Here is a 23,502-nt window from a genome sequence, read left to right on the forward strand (position 1 = left end):
GTTATATGAATCATGAGCAATTCGGTTATAAATAATATTTCGAATTTGAAATAATTATATTGAAATGGTGTTATTGAGAGTTTATTAATATATATATATATATATATATATATATATATATATATATATATATATATGTATGTATATATATAAGTATTAAATATGTTGAATACCTCCAGTGTTAGACTTTAACATTGTGATTTTATAAGTGCTTATGATAATAATTGTTATATAAGGGGAATTGAATTTTAAATATATATAAGATTTTAAATAAATAATATAGTTTTAAATTAATCTAAATATTTAATTAGAATTTATTCTAATTAAGGTTACTAATGGAGATGAATTCATGAACGAAATTATGTTGGCAATTATTATATTTAGAATTATTAAAGATTAATTTAGATAAATGAATTGTCTATAAGGTGCATGAAGGAAATTATAGGATATTTATTTGAGTATTTATCTTAATATTGGGATTGTATCTTAAGGAAGTTATATTCAAACTACTAGTGACATTGTTGTTAGTAAAGCAATGAAGAATCTACCATCATAGATTGTTATTAGCTATCAAATTATTAACAACTCAAACGTTAATAAAATAGAGTATAGATGATTATCATTGATACGAGTTGGTATAATGATTGTGGTCATTAAGGATAGGATTTCATTATTACTATTAGTATTATTGAAATATTAATATTTGTATTGAAGTTGACTTTTTACATACAAACTATTGTTAGTCTATTGATAATCATTGGGTTGATGGTATGGTTGTGCAATTATTAATTAAATCAATTAATAGAGTTAGTTGATAATTATGTTATAGAGATGTAATTGATATGATTCTTTTAACAAGGTTGTAAAATATGATATCAAAGTTAATAAGTCGTACTCTCATGATTTGAATAACAACCTCAGATGTTTTAATGGTGAAGACTTAGTAATATATAATTGAGAACTATTAGAATGTTAATAGGTCATGGATGGTGAACCTATTGATTTAATTGATCATTTTAATAAAGTTATAATTCAAAGATTGATAATTGGATTCTTTTATAAAAGAATAATGATCCTTGATTTATTTTGAAAGTTGTAATAACATTAAGGAAGAGTTAATCAATTAGAATATGGATCATGGTTAAAATAGAGAACAATTTAATTAAGGTCAATGATGATCAGTTTAGTGAATGTTTATCCTTAAGTTATTCTTAGAATGTAATTCTTAATAATGGAAGGATAATGTTATCGGGGAACAATTGGGTTGACTTGTAGGTCAAATGATGAAACTTAGACACTTGAAGTATACTTGAAATGAAAACTGGAAACTCCTATACATTATTCAACTATGTGAATTTAGTAAACCAAAACATGTGTCTGCATCGTGTATTCTATATGCTTCTTGTTTTGGGTTTTCAGGTTGACAAGTGTTGACCAGTCCTAGGTTGTTACCAGAGGCTCGGGGGTTATGAGATGTGATGACATGTTGATCTTATTTGGTCTCGATCTTTATAAGCCCAACCATGGTTATGTGATCGTATGCTCTATGAAATTTTTGTATTTGTTCATTAGTCTTCATGTGTGAAGCTGAGATGTATATGTATCTGAGACACTTGAGCTAATCATTTTTGAGTCATCAATCAGTTATCCTTGGATTATTTTCTAGTTGCCATGATGGGACTGAAATGTTGATTTATTTCTTGATGATGTCATGTTGTGACATGTTTGACTCAACCATTTTGGAGTCTTCGATCAGTATGATTTTGAGATATTCTTTGTTGCTTGTTGAGAACCAATGGATGTGATGACTTTGGTTATTGAGAACCAATGGATACTTATGATTATCAGTGATGCCTTCAGTTGCCAATAGAGAACTGTTGTGGTCATGATTTTCTATGGATGCTTTTTCAGATGCTCATGGAGATTTGATGATTCTTATCTTGGTGATTTGATGATTCTTATTATGGATATTTGATGCTTATATTGTGGATATTTGATGATTCTTTTTATTGGATTATCTTTTGGATTTTCTTTACAGTCGCTTGTACAGGACTATGGTGATTTTATGATTCCATGAGCATTAGGGTAGGTAATCTACTTGTAGTGTCGGGAAGTGGCTTGCAATGGGGGCCGGGGCCCTAAGTGGCTGCCAGGGTAACTCATTGTAAGTTTGGTTAATAAGTGATAACATTTACACACTAAATGGGGATTAAATGAACCTAAAAAGATAATTGTTTTGGTTCTCGCCCATGCCTTGAGCGCTTGTACAGGTTAGGATGGGAGTAGTGAGACGCATGGTTGCGACCTTGCATTCCGTAGTATGCCTCGTCAATATGAGAGGATACTAGTGGCCGCATGAGATCTGTATGGACCCGTGGAGTTTACCTAACTGCCAGGGTAACTTGTACGAGATAAATGCGATGCCACTTTTTCGCTTGCAGAGTAGGTTTCCTACATGTCATTGTGTGCCTCTGGGAATTAGATGTCGGTTTTGTGTGATGGAACCCTTGAGTTAGTATACTTTTAGGATTCCTGGACTCATAGAGATTTATGCTTTGTGATTTGGATAGCCTGTTTGGGACTTGAGATTATCTCCTCAGCACGGTGGGAGTGGACCACTTAGGTTCCACGCGGTCGGGTGGTAGTGTATTTTCCACTCTTATCATTTGAGATCCGTTTGAGACACCATGGCTGGAGTATTCTTGGTTGGTATTTATCTTCATCATGATCTTGGATCATTATGATAGATGTTATACCTTATGATGGCTGTATTTATTGGTATGTTTCTTATATTGATGATTTGCATATGTTAGATGATGTTATCTTATGCTTTACTTTGCATGTTAGTAGGATGTTTTAGGAGTGACATTCCTACTATGTTTATAGCCGATGATCTCTTCAGTGCTTTGGAATGTTACGCACGGAGGGATGGCTAGGATCCACGATGGTCTAATGATGCTATTTACGTTTGGGAGGAACCGTGCACTTAGTTAGATTATGTTGTGATATATGGTTATCTTTTATGATGGATGTTTATATATTTATGATGATGATGTATCATGTATGGTTATGGTTTCATTGCATCATGGATTAATATTGGATGATGATGTACTTTATTTACATGGATTTTTATTCTTTTAAGCTTTTCATACCTTGTAACATGTATAGTGGATGATTGAGCAATCTAAAATGTAGTTACAAAAAGAACACTTGTATATTGGATGTATCATTGTTATTTCATTGTTAAGGATGTGATGTTAGATGGATAGTTAAGATTAGATGAGATTCAACGTTAAGGGATCTTTAAAGAATGTAATATGTTATGTTATGTTATTTTCAGTTGGATGTTACTATTGCTTCCGCAAGTGTTGTGAATGGTTTTACTTTCATGTTTAAAAAAAAAAAAAATTGTTTGGTAAACTTAGTGAAATTCTTTGGATCTCTTGGCGGGGCATTACACTTGTACAAAGGACAAATGTTTCTTCAAATTCTAGAATTTACGAAAGAGGGTTTGTGAGTAATACAAGGGTAAGAACTTTTCTCATAGTTTTTTCTCCATCTTGCTCCATGTTATAATATTTTGCCTTTTTTTTGGTTCATTCCTTTTGGAGGTGATTCCACCATATCATTCATGCCATTTTAATTTTGTGCATGCAAACTTCATCTTCTTTTCCTCTTCCATAGGCCTCCATTCAAAAAAAATTCACATCTTTTTTAGCCAATCTATCAATTTTTCTATCTTAAGACTACCAACATAATATGAAACTTTGATCTTTATCCCTTCATTTTTACCTTCTAAAGCTCGAAGCACTCTACCTTCATAGCTCATCTCTTCCAACCGTTCCTCTTCATTTTGAATAGCACCCATTTGGTTTCCCTCTTCATCTGATTCGTTCTCTCCTTGTACTACTAGTATTCCTTGAGTATCCATTTTCTCATTCAGTTGTTCAATCTGCCTCTACATATCTAGCATCAATCTTTGCATTGGAGTAACACCTCCTCTTCCTCTCCTAGCCATCTTCCTGCTCTGATACCAAATGATGTAGTACCAAAGTACCTAATTATTATAATGCATTCTACAGAAGGTAAAAAATATAGAGAAACACAGAAGCAACAAACATATTTTGAAACTTGAAATATCTTTCATTCACCAACCCCATTATACATCACTTTATTGCTTCTTAAATAACTAAAAATGCTCTAAATTTGAAAAAATTAGAAAATTACCTTTTTTCTGGCATATTTTCCCAAATCTTCAATTTTTCCATTTTAGGTAACCTTCGAAATTAACTCTTGAAAAGCTAAAAATTAAACCAGAATTTCCTTAAGCTATGACAACTTGATCTGCCAACTAATATTTGAATTTGGAAATGTCCATTTAAAGTTATTACAAAAAAACAAACTCTAAGAAATAGACAAAAATTATGAAAGCTGATTTTTGGGAGTCAAAATGGATTTTCTAGGATTTGAAAAATAAATTATTTTGGTCACAATGGAGTGAAGCTGAATTGTTAGGCCATCAAGCTCCCCCTTCCAAAGTTGCTGTACAAATTTGGGAGAAAATGCAGGTCCAACTCAAAAGTTATGACTCCCATAAGTTAATGCATAACACACACACACACACACACACACACACACACACACACACACACACACACACTTTAAATGTCAAACTACCTTATATGAATTTTGACTTACTTTTGAACTATAGTTAAAGATTTGAGAGAAACAACTTCAATATAAAATTTAAATATCTTTTCGCATACCATTTTCAATAGTACATAATTAACTAATATAAGAATTATAGTTTAAATTTGTAGGTTATGATGAATTATAAATGATAACTTTTAAACTCATTTTAGAAGTCTTAAAAATGAAATAAAATATTGTGATCTCATGAACTAGTATTGGATCATCATTGTACAATATAAAATTTAAGAAAAATGCTATGTTAAGCGTCTACAATAGATACTAGAATCATCTTTGAACATTTTGACAAGCTTTAAACACACTAACATAACTGTTTTTACCAAAAAAGAAGACACAAAACACATTATATTTGTAGTACAAAATTTTAAAATATTTTCTCTTAGCCTAATCAAATGTAATCCATAGAAATAAAATGCATAAATGAATAAATATGAAATTATTGTTCTATATTATTTAAATGATTAAATAATATTACAAATAAAAATCATACTATTTTTTATGGTCATCTAATAATATCAATTTATTCATGCTATTCAATTTATTTATGCTTGCTAAAAGTCGTCCATTCTAAATCTGAAATTTCGCACGGTTTTATTTTATTTTGGACTAGGGGAGAGGACCCAGTACTTGAATACGTTCCAATAGTTGTGAATGGAGTTGTTCACTTGATACCTACACTTGTTGACTTAATGTCCAATTTTTTTGACAACATTGTACCAATACTTGTGACTTTAAAGTTGTTAGTACAATGCTAACTACCTAAAATTGAATAAAATGTACCTTTAGTTATAAAAATTAACCAATGATGTAATGCCACATCAGCTGTTCAACTATGGGTACCCTTTATGCACGACCATTGGTCTCACTTTTTTTTGGGCTATTTTGGACAGCTTGGCAAAAAGCATGCTGATGTGGCATCATAACAAGTGATGTGGACTTGAAACCTTAGTTATAAGTAGGTGACTCACCAAGTAAGCTACTGTAAAAAATTGAGAGCAATTTGAAATTTTTACGTGGGGTTTTGATAAGCGACAAAATGACGACGTTGTTTATGTTTTATGTAATCATTCTCACATTCATTTATAAATGAAAATAATTCTCCAAATTGACAAACAAATGATCCTTACCAACCCACACTTATTTCTTTAAATTTTATATGGAAAATTAGAAGAAGACGGACTTAGAGGCGAGAGGGTTAAGCCAATTTCCGGTTCATTAATAACCAGCTTGCTACTTGAAGATCATGCATTTAGAGGATATTGGTGCTCCTATCGACACACACAATATTAAGGGTCTTTTTGGTTGCTAGAATAGGAATAGAAAAGTTGGAATACGTTTTTTATTTTCTGTTTGATTGTCACTTGAAATAGGAAATAAGAATATGTATTCCCATTTTGATTCTATAATTCTCCTTTTCGCTTACAAAAAATCTGTGGATGCGTGCAACACTATCAACAACAATAATTTCGAACGTCTAATAACTAATATCCGTTTCCGTGTGCAGTTCAGTTTCTGTCAACGAATAACAATTTCTAAGCGGAAAGGAGAATTTCGGCCATCAAACACTAAAAATATTAAACAGTTTAAGGTCTTGGCCTTGCTCTTCTTCCCTAGCCCGGACTGGAGTTCCCAGAAATTTCCGGGAGTTTGTAGGTTTGAGTTTGATGTGAGCTTTTGCATTTGCCATGGCGATCGATTTAGCATTCCCTGATTTGGGATTTGCAGAGTTTTTATAATTCAACTAATTAAGTTACTCAATGACATTCAAATGTGTTGACTTTAATTGCAATATCTTAAATTGAGGCTGGACACTGGTAACTTCAATATAGAATATGTTTAAGGAAGATAGATTATGCTACAGAATAACAAATATCAGCCCTCTAGGACAATTGATCTCCACAAGCATCATTACAACGACTCTATTGTGGCAATCCGAAATCCCTCCTATATTTACACCATATTATACAACCACCTTTCAGCAAAACCAGTAGATAGACATGTGCCTCGACACCTGAGCAATCTCTGTGATAAATAAGCTTTACATTTCCAAGACAGTCTCTAGCCAAGAGAACAACAAGCTTTCAGTATACAATTACACAATTTAACTTTCAAATGTAGTTCCTGATTCCCTCTTAACGTACGGCAGGCGACTGAATAAATGAGCCCTCTGTTGACATATTCTCCGTGCTGAGTGAAACAATCGAAGAGTTGCAGCTATCCTCAGATCTTGGGTACGGCCAAACAAAGGACGGTCTAAACGGAGGCACGAAGGGCGGCGGCATTTCCCTCAAAAGCATCTGTTTCACGTGCCGAATAGCAGGCCGCTCACCAGGATTCGGATTCGAGCACGCCAATCCGATCATCAACAAACCCTTTATATCGTCCTCGCTGACAGCAACCGTCCCTGCCAAGCTCACCCGACAATCAGCCGCTTCCATCAACTTATTCTCTCGGTGCAGCCCCCATACCCACCCGACCAAATCCTGCTCTTCCCCCCAGTGAGCGGGTCTTCCACTGACCACTTCAAGAACAACCGTACCGAACCCGAAAACATCCGACTCAACAGTCGCGCGCCCGGTGTGAAAGCACTCCGGAGCAATGTAACCCATGGTGCCCGCCACGTTGGTCGGCTTGTTAGACGTCCGGTTGTGCTCAAGCAATCGGGCGAGGCCAAAATCACCAAGCCGAGCATCGTAATTTGAGTCGAGCATTATGTTGCTCGGTTTAAGGTCTCTGTGGATTACCCGCTTCTCCCACTCTTCATGAAGGTACAGCAACGCCGACGCCACGCCGCAGAGAATGTTGTATCTCTGGTCCCAGTTCAGCAACCCTTTGTAGATGTGCTTCTCCAGGCTACGGTTGGGCATGTACTCGTACACCATCATCAGCTGCCCCTTTTCGTGACACCACCCGAGCAGCGGCACGAGGTTCCGGTGGCGCAGCTGGTTGATTATGCTGATCTCCGATATGAAATCCCTTTTCACTTGCTTTGAGTCTTTCAACATCCGCTTCACGGCCACCGTGATGTTGTCCTTGGGAAGCACCGCTTTGTGAACGGACCCGAACGCGCCGCTCCCCAGCTGCGAGTCGCTGCTGAAATTTTTCGTGGCCTTCTTCAGATCTTTGTATTTGAATTCCCGGAGATGACCCGGCAGATTCTGAATCGTTCCCGCTACTTCCGCGGCTTCTTTTCGCGTCTGACGGTGGTTTCTACAGATTAGGGAAATGGCCACCAGTGCTGCAGTGAACAGGGCGCTCCCGATTGCTAAAAGAGCAATCTTTAATGCTCTTTTGTGGATGGAGGTCACGGGTTCGACCCACATGCTCCACGATTTGACACAATTCAGCTGAACGTCGTCGCCCGTGGAGGCGGTGAAGCCGAAATGAACTTCTGACCCGAGAACGCCGGTCAGATTGAGCGTAACGAAGAGAAGGGGCTGCGAGGGGATTGCAGATGACCCGTTTGCCATGTAAACTTGAAGCTGCTGCTGAACGCCATTGAATTGTATCCACACCGTTATGTCGTTGCCGCTCTTCAGATCGATCTTTGATCCATCAAGAGATGTTATTTTGGTGGAATTTATGCTGTTAATGTTGATTCCGATGTGATTTCCGTCGGGGTCGTTTGTGCCGTTGTTCTCCCTTGTATCGAATTCAACCGCTACCATCTGATTTCCGTGGAGTCTGTTGGTGGAGGAATTGAGGAGCCCCATCCAGAGCCCGTAGCTCTTCTCTGGTGTATCTTTCACGTTCTTGTTTGAAGTAATGATAAATGCTATTCCTTCACCGCCAGTCCCCGTCTGCACTTGCATATTGAGAACAAATGTGGTGTTGAAAGATACGGCGGCGCCGTCTTCTCTCCAAAAGTTGTACGCTTTATTGTAAATCACTCTTCCGGATCTGTTGGCCATGGAGTATTTTGGATCTCTGTTTACTGTCTCCTCTGTGACTTGCAAGGCTTCAAAAGCCGTGTTGGAATTGCTGAATATGAAGAGGTTCTTGAGCGATTCATTGAATGAGGGGAAACTGAAAAAATCACAAGCAGTTTGTCCCAGGAAAAGATTGATGAATGAAAGCAAGAACATTCCTCGGAAACCCATCTGCTCTGATTGTAGAATTGATGATATCAACTTGTTTTCTTATTCAGGCATTTTGGTGAATACAGGCGAGATGCCTGTTTAGTTATCAGCATGTAGACATTGACGTACAGGCTTTCGTCCCGAGGTTCCTTCCGACAAGGTAGTGAAGCCACGCAATGGAAATAATGTCAAAGCCAACTGGCATTGTTTTTGAGACTCCATGGTATGCAAGTTGCCATGCCAATGCGGAAGAGCCAGATGGCCTTGCTTATCACTTCCTTGCGACTTATTCAAAAGTTTTCGAAGGACTAATACAGTTGAAAGATCTCACAACCTGTCTCCCCGAATAAAATGGCTATTCCAATAATAACTATTGTTTGGAATGGGTATAAGCTCATTCTAGAAGCAAAATAAGAATATGTATTCCTATTCTTCATTCTAATTGACGAACCAAATAGAAAATAGAAAACTTATTCCAAATTTTCTATTCCTATTCCAACAACCAAAAGGGCCCTAACATAATTCCAAACCAGAATAAGTGATTCTTGGTTAGGGAAACTAACTATTCCATAGTATGATTAAGTAGATAAAAAAAATTGTGATTTCATTTCAACAGAAGAGGGTTTTGGGTCAGTTACCAAGGGAGTAGTCAAAAATGATTTTGTGAAACACATTAGGGGAGGGGGAAACAAGAACAGAGGTGGTTGGAAAATGCTAAAACTTTGGCATGGCTGGAGTCGAGAACAACTCGTGAGTCATGGAGTAAAGTATAACCATTAATTCATGTACTGAAAAGAAGTACTAACACTGTTCTTCTTAGTTATTCCTCCAAACGACACACTACGATGTCATTTTGTTGATAGTTGCATTCAAGATTTCTGCCTGGAAGGGATTGTTACACTTCCCCCCCTCTGTCCATGGTGTTGTGGCTTATGAGCAAGAAAGAAAACCTTTCTTTGAACATTGTTCCTTCATATTGTCTATTTAGGCTCGAAATTATAATGCATTTTGGAGCAGATTAAATGCTTATTTCTATATTTAGGGAGAGCAAACCTTTATCAATATTATAAAAGGATATGGTGTTTATAGAACAAAAGTAACATATCAATTTGGCTCAATCGATTCACAGTTGAAATTATTTATTGCTTGTTAGCTAACCAATATCTATTCCTCATCAAATGAAGATGTGGGTCTCGATTGATGGCTAGGAATTAGTGGATTCAACTACCTAGGAAAAATTAGCCACCAATTGAGAAACAAGGCACAGAAGAGAAACCCATAAAAGAGCTTTGAGATTTCGTTACTAAATCATCAAATACATCGAGAAATACATAACAAATTTCAAGTGCACTATGGATCTAAGCTAGATGCAACATTAATTGTGGACGGTGAGGTGAATGACTAGGTAGTTGACTATACTAGGTGGCTGAGCGACTATTGACGAGTGTTTATCTCTGTAGACAAAGTTATCAACATCAATAATTAATTTACACCTTCTAACATCCCCCCATAAATTAATTATGCTGATTATTTTCAGATATCCCCCCATAATCTAGAAGCCATGGGTCCTGACCTAAAGCCTTGTTAGGTACCCTTTTACAATCACTTATCAAATAATTATATTCTTTCCCCTACATCATAATAACTTTGGGTTTTACAGTTTACCCCTAACCAATGCAATTCTAAAGTGGTTTCAAGATCACCATGAACTTCACAAACATCACACAAATGGTTTCTGGATCACCATAAACTTTGCAGTCAAGTGGTTTACAAACCAAACACTCATTGGTTCTAATGAAGACAAATCACCATTACGGGGAAAAAAACTCTGGGCCTTTCTCCGTCTATAGCTACATTAGAGCTAATTATTAAATCCATATGAAAAGAAATCCACCTATTGAGATACATGGGTACCTATCCACTATACTTGGCAATTATATAGGAATTATTTTCAAATACATGGTTCATCAATATGCTAAACCAAACTCTAAGGTGTTAGATACAACCAATAATGCACCCCATATACTTTCACGTATCCTATTTCACTAATTCAATCTTCATCACTTGGTTGGGGGATACCAATCCAACAATCTTCTATTACATGAACATGTTTGATACCAAAAAAGCCTTCACAATTAACTAAACATTTTCTCACTTCCAATCCCCAACACTTTTACCCAAATGTTTACACACATAGACCTTTGCACCATGACAAAGAAACTCTATCATGCTATCTCATTTTCTAATCAATGCTAACTCCCACCACTAATTTATAATACTCAACATGCATACAATTTAGTGACAAACCCTGTACACTTCATCTAGCACCTAAGTTAAAAATAAGATATCTAACAACTAATATTAAGCCCATAAAATTAAAGATTTTAGAAATATATAGTAAGATATCCTCTTGTTTTTAGTAGTTGCTACAACTCTTATTTATCCTTAACTGTCAACATCACTTTCATAGATTATCAACAATATTCTTCTCTCACAAGAATTGTGCATGCACTCTGTGGCACTCTCACTTGCACATAGGTGCTCCACATACCACAGATGCATGATTGCTAGCTTCATATAGTGCATTGTATCTTGAACTTAAATGCCTTCAGTTCAAAACTTTGTTCAATCTTCCACAAAAAAATACAATCATCTTTCCAAAGGGATCCTTCAACATGAAAAAGCTTCATCAAATAACAACATCAATTCAAAACTCCAAACTTCAACACTCTTTTACATTTGTGCTCCACACAACAATAGTCCATTCAACAAATTATACATACTTTCCAACTAGGCCAATTGCTATCAGAAATCTCCCTCATCCATCAATTCCAATACTCATCTCACTTTACAATGGCACTCCCTAGTCTTTAGTCATGACTTTGATACCAAGTTGAGAAACAAGGAACAAAGGAGAAAACCATAAAAGAGCTTTGAGATTTCATTACTAAATCATCATATATAGAGATAAATACATAATAAATTTCAAGTGCGCTATGGATCTAAGTTAGATGCAACATTAATTGTGGATGGTGAGGTGAACGACTGGGTAGTTGACTATATTGGGTGGCTAAGAGTCTATTGACATTTTTTTGTCTCTGCAGATAAAGTTGTCAGCATCAAAAATTAATTTATTCCTTCTTCCATTTCTAAGAACATAGTTTGAGCATTTAATCAAGTATTATATTCTAATCAACTAAGCATACATTCCTCTTATCCCTCTATAAAGAGAAATATATAATGCATATTTGAAGTAGTTGTATTCAATGTTTGGTTTAATCCTTAAGACTTTGTCTTGAATTAGGCATTCCAGATGCTTTTTAAGTCCTTTTTATATATATTTACTTACAGACTAAAAATTGCACAAAATAAATTTCCAAAGTAATTAACCAATACTTCTGTTGATCTTGCCTTTGCATGCAACTACTTCCTTAGATACATCCTAAGGTTCTCATTTGGTGCTTTTTTCTTTAATTGGCTTGAATAATTTTTTTTGTTTTGGAATATAAGAGAATGCATAGAGCTGGAATTTAGATTGCTAAAAAAATACCCTTGGGAGTGCATAGAGCTGTATTTTGAACTAATACTATTCCATTGATGTAGGCAACTAGAAAAGGCCTAAATTCTAGAAATATCAATTGTTGTGCTTGGAAACATATAATATGATTTTTTTATCACACGTGACTATGTAAAACTTAACATCATTCTTGAACATGGTTACCAAATAGATTGATTGTGATTGCATTAAAATCAAATGTTGTCAATAATACTCATGCCTAGTTTTCTTTTCACATGGAAATGACATTAAAAATTCCTTAGATTTAGTGTTGTGTGTTATCATTTGTTATTGTGATAGTGTTAACTCCAAAGCTAGTGTTGTATATCACTATTGATCACACTATAACAATTTTTTAAACAATGAATGGAAGAGTGGCTAGGGTTTCTGGTGTTGAGGAAGCAAATAATGGTAGTGACAAGGAGTTTGATAATGATGATCCAGATGGTTGGCGGGTCCTCCCCATGCTTGTACCCCCTTGGAGTGGTGTTTGCTACAATGACAAGGGGTGTTTGGTTATTTCTTGGGGTTTTTTTATGCCAGGGGATGTTCTCTATTCTGAGGGGTTTTGTGTTCTCTATTAGGTGGGGACTACCTGTGATGGGTTGTCTCCATAGTTTTGATGTTACTGTAGACACTTTATAGGCTGGATCTGGTGTAGAAGAGTGTGGAGTTTGTGGCTAGCAATGTTTTTTGCTAGCACCCCTATTCCCCACGTTGGGCTTTGGATGTGTAGGGTTTTTTTGCCTAGATGTGGTGTTGTGCTCTGCCTCTGGTGGGCTCTCTTGTATTTGGAGTTTTCTGGAGATGAAGAGGCAAGTGGGTTTGGTCTAAATGGCTATGTGTTGTGGCTTCAATGATAGTGCTTCTCTTTGGCACATCATGTTATGGCTCATGGGGCTCCTATGATTCTTAGGGTTTGTAGGAGCTTGGACATTGATGGTTTATTCTAGAGGGGAAATATTGTCCCTGTCCCTACTGCTAGTTCTATTGATGGGTTTGTTCGACTAGACATGTCTTCACGTTCATCAATTTTCCTATTAGTGGACCCCCTTGGTTGGGTACTATTGTGGAGTGCACTTTTTTTTGTCATTTGGGGATTCACTTACCTCTTCATGCTTGCTTCTTTGGGGTTTCCTTTGGTTCCTTATGCTCTGAGGTGATGGATTCCTCTATTTGGTGGTGGATGAGGCTATCATCTTGGGGATTCTGATGTCTATATGGTGGAGGTGTCATTGTTTTGTTCTTTCATTTTCGTACTTCCTATTGTGGTTGAAGATCCTATTGAGGTGGGGGCAAAGCTTATGGAGGTAGCTAGTTGCTAGGGGAAAGTGATAGTGAATGGGTTCAATAGGTACCTTTCTTCTATTTTTTGTGAGTATCTCTCTATTATTGTTAGAGATCTTGCTACTAAGAACATGTTTGGACAGTGCACTTCACGTGGTGAAGGGATGACTCTACAACTAAATGTTTTGATGTGAAGAGGTGTGTTATTGCCCTTGAGGATGGACTAGGTCTTCCTATTTTCTTCTATGTTCACAACTCCTATGGAGGTAGAGAAATCTCCTATTGAGGTGGAGATCATGTTTGGGTGCTGGGAAGCAGAGGAGATTCCTATCTAGATTTGGTGTACTTGTGTTGCTTTTTGTAGTCTTGTTGACAGAAGAAGGGGGAGCAATTGTTATCATTGGGGTTTGGTCTTCCTCCTCGCCTTTCCTCTCATAGGTATTAAGGTGCTATGGGAGTTTATGAGGGGTTGGAAGACTTTTGATTTCATTTTACAAGGCTGGAGGTTGAGCCTTGCCTGTACCCATGGTTGGAAGATATGTACTATGTTTGCCAAGGCTGGAGGTATAGTCTTGTTTCATCCTATATTTTTTCTTAGAGTTCTAATAGGCATGGATGACTTGAGTTTCCTCCCTTCTTGTTATGGTGCTTTCCTCTTTTAGTTTTTTTTTTCACTATGATCGAGTGATTGTCAATAGTTTTAAAGGGCACACTCTGGTCCTTTGTTGTTGTTTTTGGTTTAAGTCTGCAACTATTGTGTGGGCTTGTCCGAAGTCTTTCATTGGAATTGTTGACCATGGTTGGTGGGTCAATCACTCATGGGCCTTTGTATTTGACAAAGGGAGATCTAATTTCATCACTATAGTTAGTATTGTCCTTTATTAGTGTCTAGCATTCTGATTGTAGTTTGGGTCAACACCATTCAATTGTTGTTTTTCTTTTTTCAACAATTTTCCATCTTTGGAAAATTAAATATGATTGTATGGATGTCAGACCATCTAACAATCACTTGTGTATGCTTATCTATAGGTTGGAAATTATTATATGCAAACAATCTTGTCTATGTTGCAAGTCTCCTTTAAGTAATATTAGTATCTGTAAACATGATATTTCAGTTGCTTATATGGTTGGAATTATTGAAAGATTCTGACATTCTTTTACTATGTTGCGAAAGGTTCACTAAAGTAATGTGTACATCAATTAGAAACACCCTTTGTGATGCCTGTATGTGGATAGAGCATTGGGATTAAGTTTCTAATTCTAAACTTAAAATACTTCTTGATTTTCCTCTGTGGATGCATTTAGACTTCCTTATGGGATGGGTGTAATGTGGCTATTGAGAGGGATATAAATGGATATAGTATGTTTTTTTTCTTTCTATCTACCAATTTTGATTAGAAATGGATACAATATATTTTGTTTCATTCTATCAACTAAATATGGGTCTCAAATTGCTTTGGCCAAAGCCATTTTTGTTATTGCATATGTGTAGATATGTTGTTATTTTGTTTCCCTACCACATTCTATGTTTAGGCTACTTAGACATATGTGGAAATTAGTGTGTTTTATGGTTGTACCAGATCCATTTGATCCTCTTGTTCTGAGTTGCTAGGCTTCTTGTGCGAGGGTCAAGGCATTCTTCATGCCAGGAAGAATCTTGAAGGAGCTACACACTCTGTGGTTGGCATGGTAAAAGTGCTTGGGCCACACTCCCATCTCAAATAGAGGATGATGATGTTTGATGGCTGTGGAGATTAGGACTTGTAGATGGACACATATTTGAGGAAAACTTGTTTTAAAATCTTAATGTGATGTAATGACATTAATCATCTTATACATGTTGTTATTGATGTAATCATTTTGATGGGATGTAATTGTGTACTGATGCATCTAGTTGTATATTGTATAATCAAATATATCTATTATTTTGTTATGTCATGGATGTATGAGGTGTAGGCCAGCATCATTTAATTAACATCCTAATTGATTAATTAATAAGTAATTATTGTTTGTATTTGGTCTCAAGATTAATGACATGGGTAACTATTATTACTTTTGATTATGGTTAAATAAAATGGATGGTTGAATAATCAACTATGGTTCCACGAACTTTTTCCATAATTCTCGCACTTTTGATGATTTGGCTTTACTTAGTAGAACATGGATCTTACATATGATATCAGAGCTCTTGGTTCCACATTAGGATCTTGAGTTCACTATGCTTAGATGTGACCCTAGGTTACAAAACACTAAACCAACTAAGTTAAGTCTATGTGTATAGTATAAACTTTAGGGTTGAGTATTGTATCTCTAAGTTATGATTACTTTTGATAGGAAGGATAGGATTCTCCCTATATATGTTGTGATTTTGGGTTGACCTTGCATTCTTTTGACGATTGTTAGAAAAGAACTTCCTAAGATGATTGGTAAGTTGAGTACCTCATATGGGTATGATTGTATGAATTTTGTGTGTGCACAATATGCATATTGTTTATGTTAGAGTTATAAAGTACTTGATTCTTGCATGTGTGAAGGAATGAGGATGTAAATTTCTATTGATGATTATGGATGTCGATAAGATTCTAAAATTGGTTTGTGATAACAATGGAAATATGTCTTATATTGTATAAGTGGCACATGTTGGATTCATGAGATTCTTGGAACAATATGGTGTGATATGTAGGAAGAACATGGATTTTGTTTGTAAAAGTAATGCATACATTTGCATTTTGCAATGTGTGAGATTATAGAAAGAAAAAAATATAATGTATTGTAGGCTATACATAATTTGAAGTTTGGTTATGTTCTTAATGCTCCTTGGATGCAAGTTGACATGTAGAATCTACTCCCTCTTGGTCATTAGTGAGATTTGATGTACTTTATGTGAATTAGCCTTCATTTGATTATGTATCTTCAAGTTTTCATGAACTTTGATGTGATGAAGGGCTAGCTTGAAAAATTTACATCTTCCTTGTGAACACCTGGCCACCTATTTTATTGGTTATCTATCTTCTGTGACTCTTGTTCACTTCCTTTTTTTTTGGTGGTTTTGTTCCTCCTTTTTGGAATTTGAATTGGAAATTGTGAATCTTGATTTCAAGATTTCTTTGATATTGAGGTGGCTAGGGTGTGTTTTCTTTTTGATTCTAGTCTTTTATTTTGAAGTGATGTCACCTATCATGTTTAGTATGGAACATTGATAGGATGTATAAGGGAGTAGATTGTAAAGAACATTTGATTCTTCCTCTTGCATCAAAATTTAACATTTTATGTATGAGATTCAGAAAGCTTACCTTCTTGTGTGGGTGCCAAATGTGGATAGACAAGGAAGGGTAGAAGTGGTTATTTTCCATGTTCCATCTCCCCACCACACCATGATTAGGGATACTTGGACATATGTGAGAAGTAGTATGCTTCATGGGTGCACTAGATACCTCCTTATTTTGGTATTGTATGGGCATTGTAGGGTTGGGAATTCTATATGTTAGGTTGGATCTCAAGGAAGTGTAAGGCTTCATGGGTTGGATAGGAAAAAAACCCATCCCTAATTTTATGTTTTGTAATTTTCGACCAGTGATGAGTGAATGGCTAAAAGGTCATAAATTACATCTTGTGCATATATGTGGACTAAGAACACTTATATAATTCAACTATGAATGCTCATTATTGTTAAGATGTAACATTATGGACTCAAAGTTTCCTTGAAAGATTGTGGTGATGAGATGGGCTTGAGGGCCTATGTCACCGAAATGAGAAAAGCAGTTCTACTAACTTTATTGTGTGGATTGCATGATACATGGTATTGTTCTTAAATACATGATGAAATTATTGTTCTATCTATGATATGTAGGTTGGCATCTTCTATAATTCTCATTAAGGTATGATACTTTAAGATTATACTTGATGTAAACATATGATAGAATGGAGTTCCACATGTAGGTCAAATTCTTGAGTGTATTCATGTATGTCATAGTCTTGAGATGACATATTGTGCTTGGTAGTTTGGTCTATAATCAATGTATGAAATGTAATAATTGTGATGTCTATCATTTCGACGTGTAGGTTGAAAACCAGTATAAAGATATATAATTAACTAGAAGATATTTTAATTACTGGTTGATTTGACTATATGTAGTCAACTTTTGACTTGACTTGACTTTTTGGTCTATGTGGCATGTATACAAAAATATGGTTTTTACAAGAGTTATAATCTAAAGAGAATTTGATATTGTGAGTCCTATTTATAGGAAGCCATTGACAGTTGCCTTAGTCAACTTGGTCGATGAACATCAACCAATGATTTGGTCATCTTGATTTGTCTATTGGACTCCTAATCGATATGTTTTTTTGGCATAGACTTAGTAATTATGTATTTGATTTAGACTTTTGGCTGATGTGTGCAAATGAAATCTAGTTTTACTTTTGTTTGATATGGCTGGACATACTTAACTATGTGGCCTTTTATCACTATATTAGTTAGATATATGTCGTTAATGGTGAGAGAAATGATGTACTATGATACATTTGGATCTCAACTTTTGTAAGAATTAAAACACATTAATGATGATTAAATGTTAATGAATATATTGATGATGTTATATGTAGAAGTCATTATATTGATGATGAAATTTGTGTTGCAATGGGATTATTTGACATATGCATGTAATTAATCTTGTGATTACTAGAAATGCATGATTAGACTGTAATGAATCATGATGATAATGATGATGTTACAATGTTACCTCATTATATGAACATGATATTTGAAGTAATTTATTAATTTTTTCTTTTGACATTCATATGTGCATAGTGACTTATCTCGTGTTCGTGTATGAGCAGTTGCAAGGATGCCAAGACGAGGTAGAGGAGGTTAGATCCTTGGAAAGGGATAGTTAGATTGTTCAGTTAGTCTGCACACACCATGTCATTGTATTTGTTGTCGACTTATTGACTCTTGTTTCTCCCTTATCTCAAGTCAACTTCAAGTTTTGTTTCTACTTAAAGCTCTTGTGATGGAAATATAAAATGGTAGATAGTATATCCTTTTATTTTATGCATTATGATATATGAAGATGAAAAATAAACTACATTACCTTACTTAGTGAAGTAGGCACAACTGATGTATAATGCATTAGAATGGATTTTGACCTTGTTCATTAGGTGGAAGTCAATACTATTGATAAAAATGAATGCAACATATGCCTTATTTGGAGTGATGAAACTTAGGTTTGATCTTGTTTGTATTATTTTTGTTAATGTCTTTAGATATGATTGAAATTTTTATATATTAATGCATTGGGGGGTGAACCCACAATAATGGGTTCCACTTTAGTGGGACGAACAAAAATGAAAAAAACTGAAAAATGAGAAATTGAGTTTACCATATGTTCGAGCAAACATACTTATTATGTTCACACGAACTTTTTATTTAATCATGTTCGTGCGAACATATTTCGTATGTTCGCGCAAACATATGTGATAAATATGTTCACGCAAACATGATAAGCATGTTCGCGCGAACATGGTAAACATGTTCGCGAATGCTATGTTTGCGCAAACATATGTGATAAATATGTTCATGCAAACATGATAAGCATGTTCGCGCGAACATGCAAAATCACAAAAAATTTAACCTTTTTTTTTTTGTTTTTTTGCTCTTTTGACTTCCATAATTACAGGAGAATGATCTCCTACTGTAAAATAAAAATGTCAAAATGTGCTGCTCGGAGCAAGCTTTCTAATGACTATAATTTTAATACATAATTTAATCTTTAAGACTTTCAACTATGAGTTTAACTCATTATAGGTTCATTACCGATTGAACATCAACTAACTTTGACACCTCGGGAAAATTAATAAATTAGGTCAATTTTTTTTTGAAAAATATGGAAGAATTGGCTTATTGAGATACCTTTTTATTAAAAAGAAAAAAATGGTTTATGATAAATTGACTTCAAATTATCTGTGTCAAACGGAACGTATGTCTGAATTACGGTTCATGTCACTTCAAAACTTCATAAATTATACAATATTCAACCAAAATAAATCAAACCAAATGCATCCTCTGGATATTGATGTTACAAATCTAACATCGAAAGAATTACTTCATTATCATTTCTAGAAAAAAAGTTATGTGTGTCAAACAGACTGTCACTTTTTAAAATATTGAATTTTATTATGTACCACTTTTCGGAGGAGATAAAAAAATTGACATAAATAATTTTTTTTTAGATTAAAAAACATGGTTACAAAGTAGGAACAAAGTACTCAAAATCAATAGTTTATGTCATCTTGAAATTATTTATAGTTTTGGAGATATAGTCACTTAAATGTGACGTTTGTTGCAAAAATATTGATTTCAGTGTCAAAATTGGTTAAAAAGTGGAACCCATTATTGTGGGATCACCCCAGGATGATGCCTTTCTAACAGAGAAAGGATGTCACAACCCCTCTCCCCATAAACCAAACAAAATGAAAATTTTATTGCCACGTAGATTTGCTCATTTAAAATAATTCCAAACCAGACTAAGTGATTCTTGGTTAGGCAAGCAGACTACTTGATAGTATGACTGAGTAGATAAAAAAATTATGGTTTCATTTCAAAGGAAGAGGGTTTTGGGTCAGTTACCAAAGGAGTAGTCAAAAATTATTTTGGAAAACAAAATAGGAGAGGGAGAAGAAAGAATTAAAGAACAAGAAGGCGGCTGGTAGTGGAAGGACTGGAAAAGAGAATTAGGAAAAGTATTGACAACAACAAATTGACCAGGTTCTCTCTTGATTTTACAAAAATCACTATATTACATATCATAATTTTAGAGCTTTAAGAAATACAGATAATGGTTTAGCCTTCTTTGTGATGTCGATTGACGTTTTTAACTTTCCAATGGTCTGTTAGGAGCATTTTTGAAGATCTCTGTATGTTAATGTTGATAAAAGAAATATGCTAGTTGGAATAGGTATCTTTCAATTAGGAAATTTTGTTGTTTCAGTTAGTAGCATTTAATTCTACCGTGCCATGTGAATATTAAGGCACCATTCTTTTCTTTCTCATGACCTCCACAATGTTTCCTGTCTAATGCTCACATGGTAAGCGATGCTGGTTAAATCTCTTTTTTAGACATATTTGCAAACTCTATCTTGTTGGACTGACAATAGTAACAAACTACTTAATGATGATGAGTGAATGTGGTTGTATCTCTTTCAGCGGTGGGAATGGTCGCCTTGTAGTCTCTCAAATAAATGCAAATTCTAAACTTGGTTCGTTGACCATGTTCCTTAGCTGATTGTTCCCATTCAAAACTCCAGTTGGCCATCGAATCATGGTTACGATAGAGTGTAATGAACTCTGAAAAAGTTGGAAAATGCTAAAACTATGGCAAAGTTAGAGCCAAGAACAACTCGTGTGTCTTGAAGTGAAGTAGAGCCAATAAGTCATGAACTGTCCAGAAGTACTAACATTGTTCTTCTTAGTTATTCCTCCAAATGACGCACTAAGATATCATTTTGTTTACAATTACAATCGGGATTTCTGCCTGGAAGGGATTGTTGCACTTCCCCATCTGTCCACGGTGTTGTAGCTTGTGAGCAAGAAAGAAACCTTTCTTTGAGCGTTGTTTCTTTATATTGTCTATGTTGGAAATTTCGCTAAGGTAATATTTTTATGTTGTCATTTATGACAACATGATTTAAGTATGAATAGAGTAGGTCAGGAAAAGGAAGTCAAGGTAGTTGTACTTAGAAAATTATCTAAGTATCATGAATTTTATCTGGTAGAGCAGATAGAATTGTGATTGGTGTGCTTCACTAGTTAATCTTTGACACATGCACACTTAGGTATGCAGAGTACAGAGTGTCATGATGATGTGGCTAAGTGCACATGACTATACGGATAGTACAGAAATACTTATGTTCAATTTACTAGACAGACAATTTACAGGAAATAACAGTGCATGATAGAAAAATGAGGATTACAAGTTAAGGAATTATTTTGGTTACAAAATAATTACTTAACTAATTAGGGACAACATCCTAGATGTTAACCCTAAGTTAGCAAGAATTATTTTTGTATTTTACCAAGCATGTGAAAGTTTGAAGTCTAACAAGAAAAGTTTTGTAAAATGAAAATGTATAAATAAAAGATTGTATTATGCGATGTAATGTAGAAAGTGATATGTAATATGCAAACTATATAATACAAATTCTAATGTATGATCAAAGGTATGTGAAGAGCAGTGGAAGTAAGATCAGATATTGAAGATATTAGTAGTAAAAAGTTTTTGTATCTATCTCTTTTTGTATAAAGGACCTGTATTGCATAATTGCATGTTTGGGTAGTGGGATCATCTTGCATAGATTCTGTAATTGTATATACCAACTCCTAACAAGGTTGAAGCAACTCCTAATAGGGTTGCAACCTTTAACATGGCCTAGTCCTCTAACAAGGACCGATACATTAAATGTACTTAATAGACTCCTAATAGAATCAACATCCTTAACATGATACATTTTTTCAGTGGATCATTTTGTGGGTACCATCCCCACCAGAGTTTTCCCTTGGCCAGGGTTTCCCTAGTTAGAAAAATATGGTGTTATGAGTTCTCTTTATATATGGTTATTATTACCATTAAACATTGTTAGTTTACTTTCATATGCATATTATAAAGTAATTAACAATATTCAGTTGTGGAAATATTTTTGTAGAATAATGATTCACCCCCCCCCCCCCCCCCCGGTATTACCTATTTCTAATAGTTCATTCCAACTCGAAATTAGAATGCACTTTGGAGCAGATTAATTTCTTATTTCTATATTTAGGGAGAGAAAACCTTTATCAATATCATAAATGGATATGGTATTTATATAGAATAGAAATAGAATATTAATCTGGCCCAATTAATTCATAGTTGAGATTATTTATTGCTTGTTAAAGCTAGCTAATATCTATTCCTCATCAAATAAAGATGTGACTTTCGATTGATGGCTAGGAATTGATAGATTGTGAGGCCTCACCCAGACCGTCATGGCATAGATGACACATTTGTATTGTGATACTTCTAGTTCAACATTTTGGTAACCTTTTGAGACTATAAGGTTTTATCATTCTAATATATGCATTTCGATGACCCGCACATTAGGACCTAATTTATTAGATTAATGATTTCCATTTCATGTTCTAAATCATTTCAATTAGAAAATTTGAGTTTTGAAGAAATGGTATGGCTACTTGCTTTGTAGATATTTGGGATTTGGATATTCAAGACTTAGAAGGAAAATGTCTTATTTCAATAGTGTTTGTAATTATAAAATGTACTAAGGACCTAATTTTATGAAATAATCAAACATATTTTAAAACCATATTCTCCACTTAGGTTTATGTGTGTCTCATGAACATTTATCCTAATTGACTTATCTCCGAATAAATGTTTTGGGAAATGGCAATTGAATCCATACTATGATGATGAGATGCCATAATTTAAATTAGATCTTAGGTACTCTATAGTCATTTCTGGATACATTTGAGTTCATGAGGGAGTTTCCTTAGAAAGGTGTTGATTTATACCATTATGGAAGCTATGAATTAATAATATAAAGATGGTAACCAAATGCTAAAATTTTCCTAGATAATATTTACTTGTATGAATATGCATATGGGTACTTGAAAAAAAATAAAAAAATAGAAGGGATCATTACAAATTATATATGGAAATTTCATTAGACGAAGAAGTGTTTGCAAGGTAAGAATATTGGATGATAATAAAATGCTAGTGTTTATTATTCAAAGTATATTGGAAACATAGGATGTAGTTCGTTCACTTGATGATTGAATTCGAACATATGTTGACATTATTATGTTACATCCTAGCTAGTTAA

General features: G+C 34.8%; 1 pseudogene; it reads right to left on the bottom strand.

Annotated features, from left to right (window-relative positions):
- Positions 1-6,842: 6,842 nt before the first annotated feature.
- On the bottom strand, positions 6,843-8,810 carry LOC149556384 (putative L-type lectin-domain containing receptor kinase S.5 pseudogene; annotated as a pseudogene).
- Between the last annotated feature and the right edge of the window lie 14,692 nt (positions 8,811-23,502).

The sequence above is a fragment of the Cupressus sempervirens genome, chromosome 5 (genome assembly GCF_028749045.1).
Source record: "Cupressus sempervirens isolate cs-2001-9-10 chromosome 5, ASM2874904v1, whole genome shotgun sequence".
Lineage (NCBI taxonomy): Eukaryota > Viridiplantae > Streptophyta > Pinopsida > Cupressales > Cupressaceae > Cupressus > Cupressus sempervirens.